The following is a 10,291-nucleotide window of genomic DNA, read 5'->3' as shown; positions in this document are numbered from 1 at the left end:
GTTGGCTGGCAGTCTTCTTATGCCAAAGTGTCCATTGCGGACAGCATTAGGATGGGGCCTGTTGCATCTTTTTTTCAAGTATGCCCTTCAACAGAGATGGTTATCTCATGGAACCCAGAGTTCTTGCTTCTGAAGCATTCTGGCTTCCTTTTACTAACCAGAGTATGCAATGTGTCAAGTTTCTTCTCTGTTTCCTGGCAGTTTTGGGTTCACAGTCAGACAGCAGTCAAAGCCACATTACGGTTTTGGAGTGGAGGTCTAGGACGTTGGTTGCTCAAGGGTCTCGGTTGATACACCAAGGGTATTGGTGTAGTGGTTTAGATCGGTGGACTCTGATCTGGAGAACCGGGTTTGATTCCCTACTCCACATGAGTGGCAGAGGCTAATCTGGTGAACTGGATTTGTTTCCCCACTCCTACACACGAAGCCTGCTGGGTGACCTTGGGCCAGTCACTCTTTCTCAGCCTCACCTACCTCACAGGGTGTCTGTTGTGGGGAGGGGAAGGGAAGGTGATTGTAAGCTGGTTTGATTCTGCCTTAAATGGTAGAGAAAGTCGGCATATAAAAACCAACTCTTCTAGCAGCTGTCAGTAGCTTATTGGGAGATTCTTATACTACCTTCCCATGAAGTCTTTCCCACCAAATTGGTGTGTGTCAGACATGGAAAAACTGTACCGCAATATCTCCTCCCGCACACACTACTTCTATTTTTATGCATTCACTTTAGGTCAGCAGTCCAGCAAATTGCTGATTGGAGGTAGTCTTCCTGCCTTGACGCACCCTTGATATGGGGAGGCTTATATTGTCTGGATACCTGCCTCGTGGCACAGAGTGTTAAGCTGCAGTACTGCAGTCAAAAGCTCTGCTCACGACCTGAGTTCAATCCCAACAGAAGTTGGTTTTAGGTAGCCGGCGCAAGGTTGACTCAGCCTTCCATCCTTCCGAGGTCGGTAAAATGAGTACCCAGCTTGCTGGGGGTAAGGGGAAGATGACTGGGGAAGGCACTGGCAAACCACCCCGCAAACAAAGTCTGCCTTGGAAACGTCAGGATGTGATGTCACCCCATGGGTCAGGAATGACCCGGTGCTTGCACACAGGGGACCTTTACCTTTTACCTATATTGTCTGCTCAGGAGCTGTATACGAAGCAAATTGTAGTACTACTTGGCCACAGCTGAACCATGGGGGGAAAGATTGTGTGGGAGGCAACCCAGAATCATAAAAACATGCACTTGCTGCCCTTTAGGTAACCTGTTTGATAGTACTCTTTTTTGTGCTTCTCTGCTGTGTGGTACCTGACTTCGGAAAGCAGAGGGAATGAAAAAGTCACTGTTTGAAGGAGCCAGGCTCTGCTAGAGGGTGTGAGTGATACCACTGGGAGAGCTGGAAGAGTTCTCGTGGATGCCTGTAGTGATCTCTTCCGACGGGTGTTACTACACTCACCTCTGATCCTGTGGTTGCTGGTTCACAGGCTGCTGTATGAACTCGATAATAGAAGAAGAGTTGGTTTTTATATGCCCACTTTCTCTACCACTTAAGGGAGAGTCAAACCGGCTTACAATCACCTTCCTCTCCCCACAACAGACACCCTGGGAGGTAGGTGGGGCTGAAAGAGCGTGACTAGCCTAAGGTCACTCAGCTGGCTTCACGTGTAGGAGTGGGGAAACCAATCCAGTTCTTCAAATTAGAGTCCATCACTCCAAACCACCGCTCTTAACCACTACACCACGCCGGCATAGAGATGCAGGAGCCCTTGCTTACCTGGGAACTAGCCCATTCTGTGGGCTGAAGATCATCCCTGTCCATCTCCAAAGAAAAAACACAGTTGGATGAAACCCAACCAAATGTTTGCTGCAGATCTGAAAGCGGTTAAAAGAAAGGATTTCGTACCTTTCTGTTTCTTCAAAGATCGAGATAAGAAAAGGAGCAGCCTTAGTGGGCAACATTTTCTAAGAGTGGCTGCATAGTCTGGGAAGGGCATTTGTCTTGCCTTCTTGGGGAAAGAGTAATTTTTTGCATTGAGTGGCTTCTTTATAATAAAGGCCTAGGAAGGCGTGGGCAGTGTCAGCAGAGCCTGAAAAACCTGGCCTCGGTTTCTGTAAGACTGAGGCATGAAGTAAGCAGAATTCAACTTCAGAGCGCTTGCTGCCATAGACTCTTGAGGCATAATTGGTGCCAAGGAAAATCTCAAGTTTTGCACCTAGATAGGTCAAATGCTGTGTGTGGAAATGATGCAAGTCAATAAAGTTTAGAGATTTGCAGAAGGAACATCTTTACATTCCCTGCTTTATTCCGATTTTGATCAGGGAGTTGTTGCAGCGTTAGCAATACTCTGAGCACTGTGACAGGAAGAGTGTGTTGATCAGCCTCCCTGCTTGTATGTTCAGCATATCCATGATGACATTGTATAAATGGGTGGGGGTGGGGGGTGCTGTGACTTAGTGGTAGCACACATGTTTTGCATGGAGGTACCAGGTTAAATCTTCTGCCTGAGATCCTGGTGAATTGCTGCCAGTCAAACTGATCGCTCTTGACTTTGAAGGACCACAGGTCTGGTTCAGAATAAGATGCTTCATGTGTTCATGAGAGAGCCAGCGTGGTGTAATGGTTTGGAGCAGTGGACTCTGATCTGGAGAACCAGGTTTGATTCCCCAGTCCTCAATGTGAGTGGTGGATGCTAATCTGATGAACTGGATTTGTTTCCCCACTCCTGCACACATGAAGCCAGCTGGGTGACCTTGGGCTAGTCACAGCTCTTTTAGAGCTCTCTCAGCGCCACCTACCTCACAAGGTGTCTGATGGGGGGAAGGGAAGGTGATTGCAAGCCAGTTTGATTTTTCCTTAAGTTGTAGAGGAAGTCAGCATATAAAAACCAACTCTTCTTCTCAAGCATTGAAGGGGCTGGCTGCTCCCAGATCCAACCGCTTGGAACACCAAGGCTTCTGTGACTTTTCTTTTTACGTTTCTGGTCCTTAAGGCAATGTGCACTGAGTGAGATACTGGCTACAGAACTGAGCTTCCTGAGTCGTCATCAGCTGTCCTTATATATATGTGTATTAAAAAGCAAGTTTCTCGCCCTTATGGGTGTAATACCACTATATGTGGGGCTTCAGTGCCTTGTTTAACTTTGCCCCTCTCCCATCTAAGAAACTAATTTATGCAAAGTAGGGGGAATTTGCAAAATTTATGTAGGTTGCGTTATTCCGCTGTTGGTGCAGTATTTAGCAGGGAGTTTGATGCTCAGCTGTAACTGCTTTAGCATGAGCATGCTGTGCCATGATTGGGGATCGAAGCGAGAGGATTTCGAAAGCTCCTTTTCCCTTAACCAAGATGAGACATCTGGGATGCTTCCCTAACACCATTTCCTTCCTTTTTGACAGGGACAGTCACTTCCTATAGTGAGCTAACCATTCCCAGTCCCTGTTGAGATCAAGTCTGGGTGTTGGGTTTGCTTGTGAATTCTGTCGTGAACATATACACTGAGTATGTTGTCTTACACTGAGCCAGACCTAAGGTCCATCTCGCTCAACCCTGTCTATTGACTCCAGCGTCTCAACGGGAGAGGTGTCTTTCCCAACATTGCCTAAATGAGATCTGTTAGAGATTGACCTTGGGGGCTTTTTTCATGCAGAGCAGTTGCTCTCCCACAGGGCTTCCTGCATGCCAAAATTCCATGCAAAGGAAAGCACATCCTCCCCCTGCCCCTGGAGGGAAGCCACACTACCATGTCTGTGATCCTTATCCTTTCACATTGACTTTGCTAAAAATTACAATGGAGATACACAGTGGGTTGGATTTTTTTTAAAAAAATAATGAGTATTTATCAAATGGCTGCTAGAGGTATTTCCAGATGCACAAGAGTTCTCACAGTACTAGAACAGGCGGCAGTTCTGTATGTTCCAGAGTTCTGCAGCCGATCCAGAAGTTGCTGGTCTTCAACACTCCTGCAGAAACATGAGATGTACGCTGTTCTGACTTTTAGGCCTTTGCACACTTGCCTTAGAGAGCCAACATGGTGTAGTGGTTTAAAGTGGTGGTTTGGAGCGGTGGAGTCTGGTCTGGAGAACCGGGTTTGATTCCCCTCTCCTCCACATGAGGCTAATCTGGTGGACTGGATTTGTTTCCCCACTCCTACACATGAAGCCAGCTGGGTGACCTTGGGCTAGTCACAGCTCTCTTAGCCCCACCTACCTCACACGGTGTCTGTTGTGGGGAGGGGGAAAGGAAGGTGATTGTAAGCCAGCTTAATTCTTCCTTAAGTGGTAAAGTCAGCATATAAAAACCAATTCTACTTGAATTCAGCTGAAGATATCCAAGATTGCATAGCACAGGGATTCTGTGCTGCTCGAGCCACCAAGCTGAAAGTATGCACAAAAGGGGGGTCAGTATCTTTTTGAATCTTGCCAGCCACATAGTTCAGATAGAGTTTATGGCCCCCAGAATTGGTAAGGCTTTGCCATACATGTATAACACTTTTTAAAACCTCTTTCAAAGGTGCTTTTCAAGGTGACTATTTCCTCCAGAGTAATCTTAGTGGTCTGCTTTTTAATTCTGTTGCTTTTTCCTCATTTGGAAACCTTTGCAGCCTGGGACCCTCTTAGAAGAGCCCGTGAACTCTTATGCTACTTAAGAGTGCAGGAAAGTTCAGGATGGCAGAGTTTTGAGAACTGAAGGTCTTGGGCATGAAGGGGAGTAAGGACTGAGAAAAGATGGAGGAGGTTATTGACAGCTTTAAAGGTAAATACAAGGGCTTTATGCTGGACACAAAGGGCTGGGGAGCCTGTGTAGAAAATAGGGGACCCGCTGTCCCCTGGACTTGAAGATAATGGCTGTGTTAAGGCCACATGAGGTTAAGAGGTTGAGAAAATCAAAAGTTGGTGCTACAAAATCAGCATAAGAGTTGTGGCTGAAACCTATTGTAGCCGCTGCTGCTCTGGGGTGTAAAACCACTGAATAACAGCTTATCAGCCTCTTGATATTTGGTTTGAGTGTTGTGTGAATCCATGATTCGCTATAGTCCTTGCTCAGGAACCCATGCATCCTCTGAGTGCCTAAATCAGCTAGTTTGTGTATGAGTTGTATATGTTTTCTCCCTTCAAAAAGGATAATCCTTTGTAGTTTATCACTGCGGAGTGCCAAACAAGCTTGCAAAATTGACATGGAACTATCCCAACCCTGGCACAATCTATTCACAATCCCCTCCTCGCCACAAGGACGGAAAAGCTAATTTAATCATCCAGCCGTTAAAAGAGCTTATACGGAGCAAAGGGAATTTTGCATGTCTGGAATTAAATGTGGACTGGGGGGGGGGAACGGTACCAGTGGGCTGTCCTTTCCGGCTCACAGAGACCACTGTGGGTTGGATCCAGCCATAGATTCATAGAGTTGGAAGGGACCACTATGGTCATCTAGTCTAACCCCCTGCATAATGCAGGAAATTCCAGACTACCTCCCCCCCCCCACACCCCCAGTGACCCATACTTCATGCCCAGAAGATGGCCAAGGTGCCCTCTCTCTCATGATCTTTTTCACCTGAATTTTACCTGATTCTTCTTCACTTAGCCAGGTGCCATGATCCCCAGCATAGCTTTTTTGGGGAACCAAAGGGACCCTTCCTTTTTGCTATGGAGCCAATATTAATACTATCATCATTTCTTGGATGAACAGGTGAATGTCTTCTCCCATGATCGGGTGTCTCCCCTCTCTCTCTCCCCCCCCCCCCAATTGGGGCCTGTTCTATCTGTGCACATAGGTTTGCAAACACAGCAGTGCACCTAAAATAATAGAATAGTCTTGACTTGTGCAATATACTGCTACAAGGTGTAGTAGTAATAGCTGCTACTTTAAATAGCTATAAGGAGGGATGAGATGTAGCAAGGGGAGAGATAGGATTTAAAGAGATCCATGGAGGATGGACCCATTAGCAGTCAGGATAGCTAAATGAAACTGCCATGCTCACAGATGGAAATAAACATGTCTACATACTCTGCTTGTCGGCTTCCCAGAAGCAGGTGACTGCTTTACTTTGGAAAGAGGATGTTGGCCTGATCCAGCAGGGGTCTTTAAGTTCTTATGGATGCTGTGCATACCATGCACTGTAAACCTGATGGGAGCACCATCTTCCTAGAGAATGCGGTCATCTCCAGGCAAACTGGTGGGAATGCATGCCAGCGGGGTGTAGCGGTTAAGAGCGGTGGACTCTAATCTGGAGATCTGGGTTTGATTCCCCACTCCTCCACATGAAGCCTAATGGGTGATGTTGGGCTAGTCACACTTCTCTCCGAACTCTCTCAGCCCCACCTACCTCACAAGGTGTCTGTTGTGGGGAGAGGAAGGGAAGGCGATTGTAAGCCAGTTTGACACTCCTTAAAAGGTAGAGAAAATAGGGCTATAAAAACCAGTAACCAGAAAAAAATGCACATGAAAAATGCCCACATGAATATTGCTCACAGAAAATAACCCACAGTCATAAATGCACACAAGAAAGAAGCCCACATGGGGAAAAGCCCACACAGAAAAATACATTTGAATACTTAATATTATTTATTTATTTTGTTTTTTTAAAATTACAACCATATTATTTAACGCTGACAACACATTTCCCATCACATTGCGAGGAGTAGCACTTACTGCTCCCATGTCTTGCCTCGTTTTTGCTTCTGGCAATGTTTGCTGCTGCTTTTTGAGGACAGGAATCATGACAATGCTCTGTTGGTTCTTGAACTATGTTGCCATCTTTTGTTTTTATAATTGAATGGCACTTTATAGAACGATCCTGTCTGCATCTCCAAGTCACCACTCCATTGATGGTGCGAAAAGCGAGATATTCAAACCCCAAGTAAATCATAACTTTATTGTTCTTCTGGCTTCTTGAAAACTCCACTGTTTGCACTACAAAAAATAAAAAATAAAACTCATAATGTACATTTAAAAGAAACAGCAATACAATAGTTGTATGATAATTGTGCAAGTCAGTAGTGTGCCTGTGCAACTCAGACTTGAGGCAAATGCTGAAGTAGGCCTCTGGCACACCTCTCTGCCATCCCCCTGCCCCTGGTTGTCCTCATCTGGAGGACTGGTCTTACCGCCATAAAAGCCTCTTGGTAGACCTGGCCTCTGGCGGAGTCCTATTGGGAGGCCAGGTCTACCCAGGGGCCCATAGAAGCCAATGGATAGACCTGGCCTCCAAGGGGGAGTGGACCGCCCCCCTCCAGAGACGAGGTTTACCCATTGGCTTCTATGGGCCTCCAGAGGCCAGGTCTACCGCCAAGAAAGCCAATGGGTAGACCTGGCCTCTGGAGGGGGACTCCCCCCCCCCTTGGAGGCCAGGTGTACCTATTGCAACCACTGAGGCCCATAGCTGCCAATTAATAGACCTGTCTTCCGTGGAGGCGCGGGGGGGGGGGTCAGCCCGATCAAGAGACTTTTATGTTGTATCCATGAGTATTTTTCCATGTGGGCTTCTTTCTGTGTGGGCTTTTTTCCATGTGGGCTTTTTTCTTGTGTGCATTTATGACCGTGGGGTTTTTTCTGTGGGCAATTTTCATGTGGGCTTTTTTCATGTGCGTTTTTTTCATAGAACCATAAAAACCAGCTCACCGTTGTCTTCTTTCTACTCTGCTTTTCAATCCAGAAAGATCCCCAAGATGGTTCATGTAAACTAGCAACACTGATGCACTATGCTTCCATCTACTCCAATATATAGCTTTGCTCTTGGGTGCCATTCTAGCGAGAACATGAGAGCAATTGCTTCAGGAGTTACCTGCCAGATGGGCCTCCAGAATAGGAACCACTGCTTTCTTGTTGGGGGGGGGGGGGACTGACTTCCCTGAACTCTTTGGAGAGATTCTAAGCCAGCTGCTGCTTTAGCAGTTCTGCCAGTTTAGCCTTTGTATCCCTGGCACAAGCTACAGGCTCGAGCTACAGCCCCAAATCTCCCAAGCGTTTGGCATCTGCAGCGCCTACCCTAACTAGTCCAGGCCAGGGCATAAGGTTATGACCATAGCAATGTGTTTATGAGTCAGAGGCCCTCTAACCTAGGGGGGATTTTCAAGCAGAAAGAGCACCATTCCCCACCCCCAATTCAGATGAGTCTCACGAATGTGTTAATCTCTCTCGAGCATATGTGTGTTTTTATCCCGGCTGCGGTGGGATGGTGTCTGGGCGACATTGTGTTTCCAATTTCACAGTGACATGGTTCCAGTTATACTGTAAACAAAATCTCATGTTGATTCAAGTTAAAAGCAAGCAAATGCATTCCAGCCAAATTGTAACTTTTCACTCATCGGCCTCTTTAATAGGGGCTTGTCTGTTTCCTGTTGCTATGCCAGCGGCTCGCCTGAAGCACTCAAGCAGCACGGGGCGGCTGATGCTTTCCCCGTTTTGTTTTGTGCAGAAGTGGAGCTTTTGAAAGTCAAGTTGGAGATGTGCTGCACACTATGTTGCACTATCAACCCGTGCAGAACCAGACATTCCACTTGTGAAACCGGCCATAATAGCACAACTCTGCTATGAGCTATATTTAGGGTCAAGACCCAGCAGCTCCCACTCCCAAACCACCCCTTCGGGGGGATTCTCATTTGTAAACACACGTACCCACCCTTATCAGAAACTTCAGGTGCCTGCTTCCAGTCCAAAGGGAGCCAGCGTGGTGTAGTGGTTAAGAGCGGTGGTTTGGAGCAGTATAGTCTGATCTGGAGAACCGGGGCTGGGGTTGATTCCCCACTCCTCCACATGAGCGGCGGAGGCTAATCTGGTGAACTGGATTTGTTTCCCCACTCCTACACACGAAGCCAGCTGGGTTTAGAAAATGTGCTGTTTGTGTTGGAGAGAAGCTTAGAATCTACCCTGCTCTAATGTGATTATTCTTGTATGGTTAAACCAGACCTTCCATAGGCATTAGGAGCCTGTGCTGTCCCTATAATCCCCTCTTTGGCTCCTTTTGCTGGGAGCCAGCATGGTGTAGTGGTTAAGAGCAGTGGTTTGGAGCGGTGGACTCAGATCTGGAGAACCGGGTTTGATTCCCTGCTCCTCCACATGAGCAGTGGAAGCTAATCTGCTGAACTAGGTTTGTTTCCCCACTCAAAGCCAGCTGAGTGACCTTGGGCTAGTTACAGCTCTGATAGAGCTCTCTCAGTCCCACCAACCTCACAGGGAATCTGTTATGGGGAGGGGAAGGGAAAACTAACTCCTCTTCTAACAGTGCAATGCTATGCAGAGAGAATATTGGAAGAAGAACGGTATAGAGAACCTACATTTGAAGAAGAATGGTCTTGAGAACACAGTGGGAGTGAGAAGGTTGGCCATTCCTGGCTTAGAGGGAACTTCTTCATACTACATCAGGGCTAGCTTGGGTCTCAAGGGTGCTAAAGAGGCATCTGACAGAATGACTGGAACTCGGTCCAAGTCGGGCGTTAACACACACACATTTTTTATTCTGCCCTTCCTCCCAGGAGCTTGGGACAGTTCACGTCTCTTCTCCTTACGAGGTAGGCTAGGCAGAGCAATATGGACTCTCCGCCGAGGTCCTGTAGTGTATATCAGATCTGAGCACTGCGTCTCTTTGACATCTTTGACATTCTAACCACTTTGGTCCTTGCAGATTCAGTGCTGATTTCTCAACCTTGACTAGGAGAGTCAGAAAGCTTTGCAACAGCAGAAAATCAACTAGTATAGAAATTGGTTGTCCCTCTCTAAGAGGTGCATTTAACATCCCTCCCCAATCAACTTACACTCCTTGATTCATAACAGAGCCCCCCCCCCTCCATGAAAAATATGTAAGACGTATTAAAAGTCATTTGAGATGTAAAAGAAAAATGGTCAGACTTGTTCTTGGCAAGCTGGGACATGGGAAAGGTTAGGTTTTTTATGTTTTTTAAAAAAATCTGGATGGCTTGATGTAATTTCATGTGGCTGAGTTAGTTAACAGGAAGGAGAGAGGGGGAGAGATGTTGACTCTGTTCAGAAACATCCTTGGATACCTATGAGCAGGTTGGCTTTGGAGAGAGCTAGCTACAAGGCTGTCTTTAGAACTTCAGGCTTGTCAGGGGACCACTGCAGGCAGAAGTTTGACACAATTGAAGACATTTCATGTAATGTAGGTTTGCCACCTGTGTTGAGCATAGCTAATCGAAATGCAGAGGGCTGAGGTGCGTGTGCCAGAAATCCAGTAGGCCATCCCATTCCAGGCGTCATCCCCCTTCCACTCCATGAATTGCAAATGGGTTATTCCTCCTCTGCAATATCATCCAGAGGGCAGGGAGGATTGGCATGCAATTATATTAGTCGTTGTA

This window comes from Euleptes europaea, chromosome 13 (assembly GCF_029931775.1).
Source record: "Euleptes europaea isolate rEulEur1 chromosome 13, rEulEur1.hap1, whole genome shotgun sequence".
Classification (NCBI taxonomy): Eukaryota; Metazoa; Chordata; class Lepidosauria; order Squamata; family Sphaerodactylidae; genus Euleptes; species Euleptes europaea.
The sequence above is the reverse complement of the archived record's forward strand: the minus strand, read 5'-3'. Positions refer to the sequence as shown.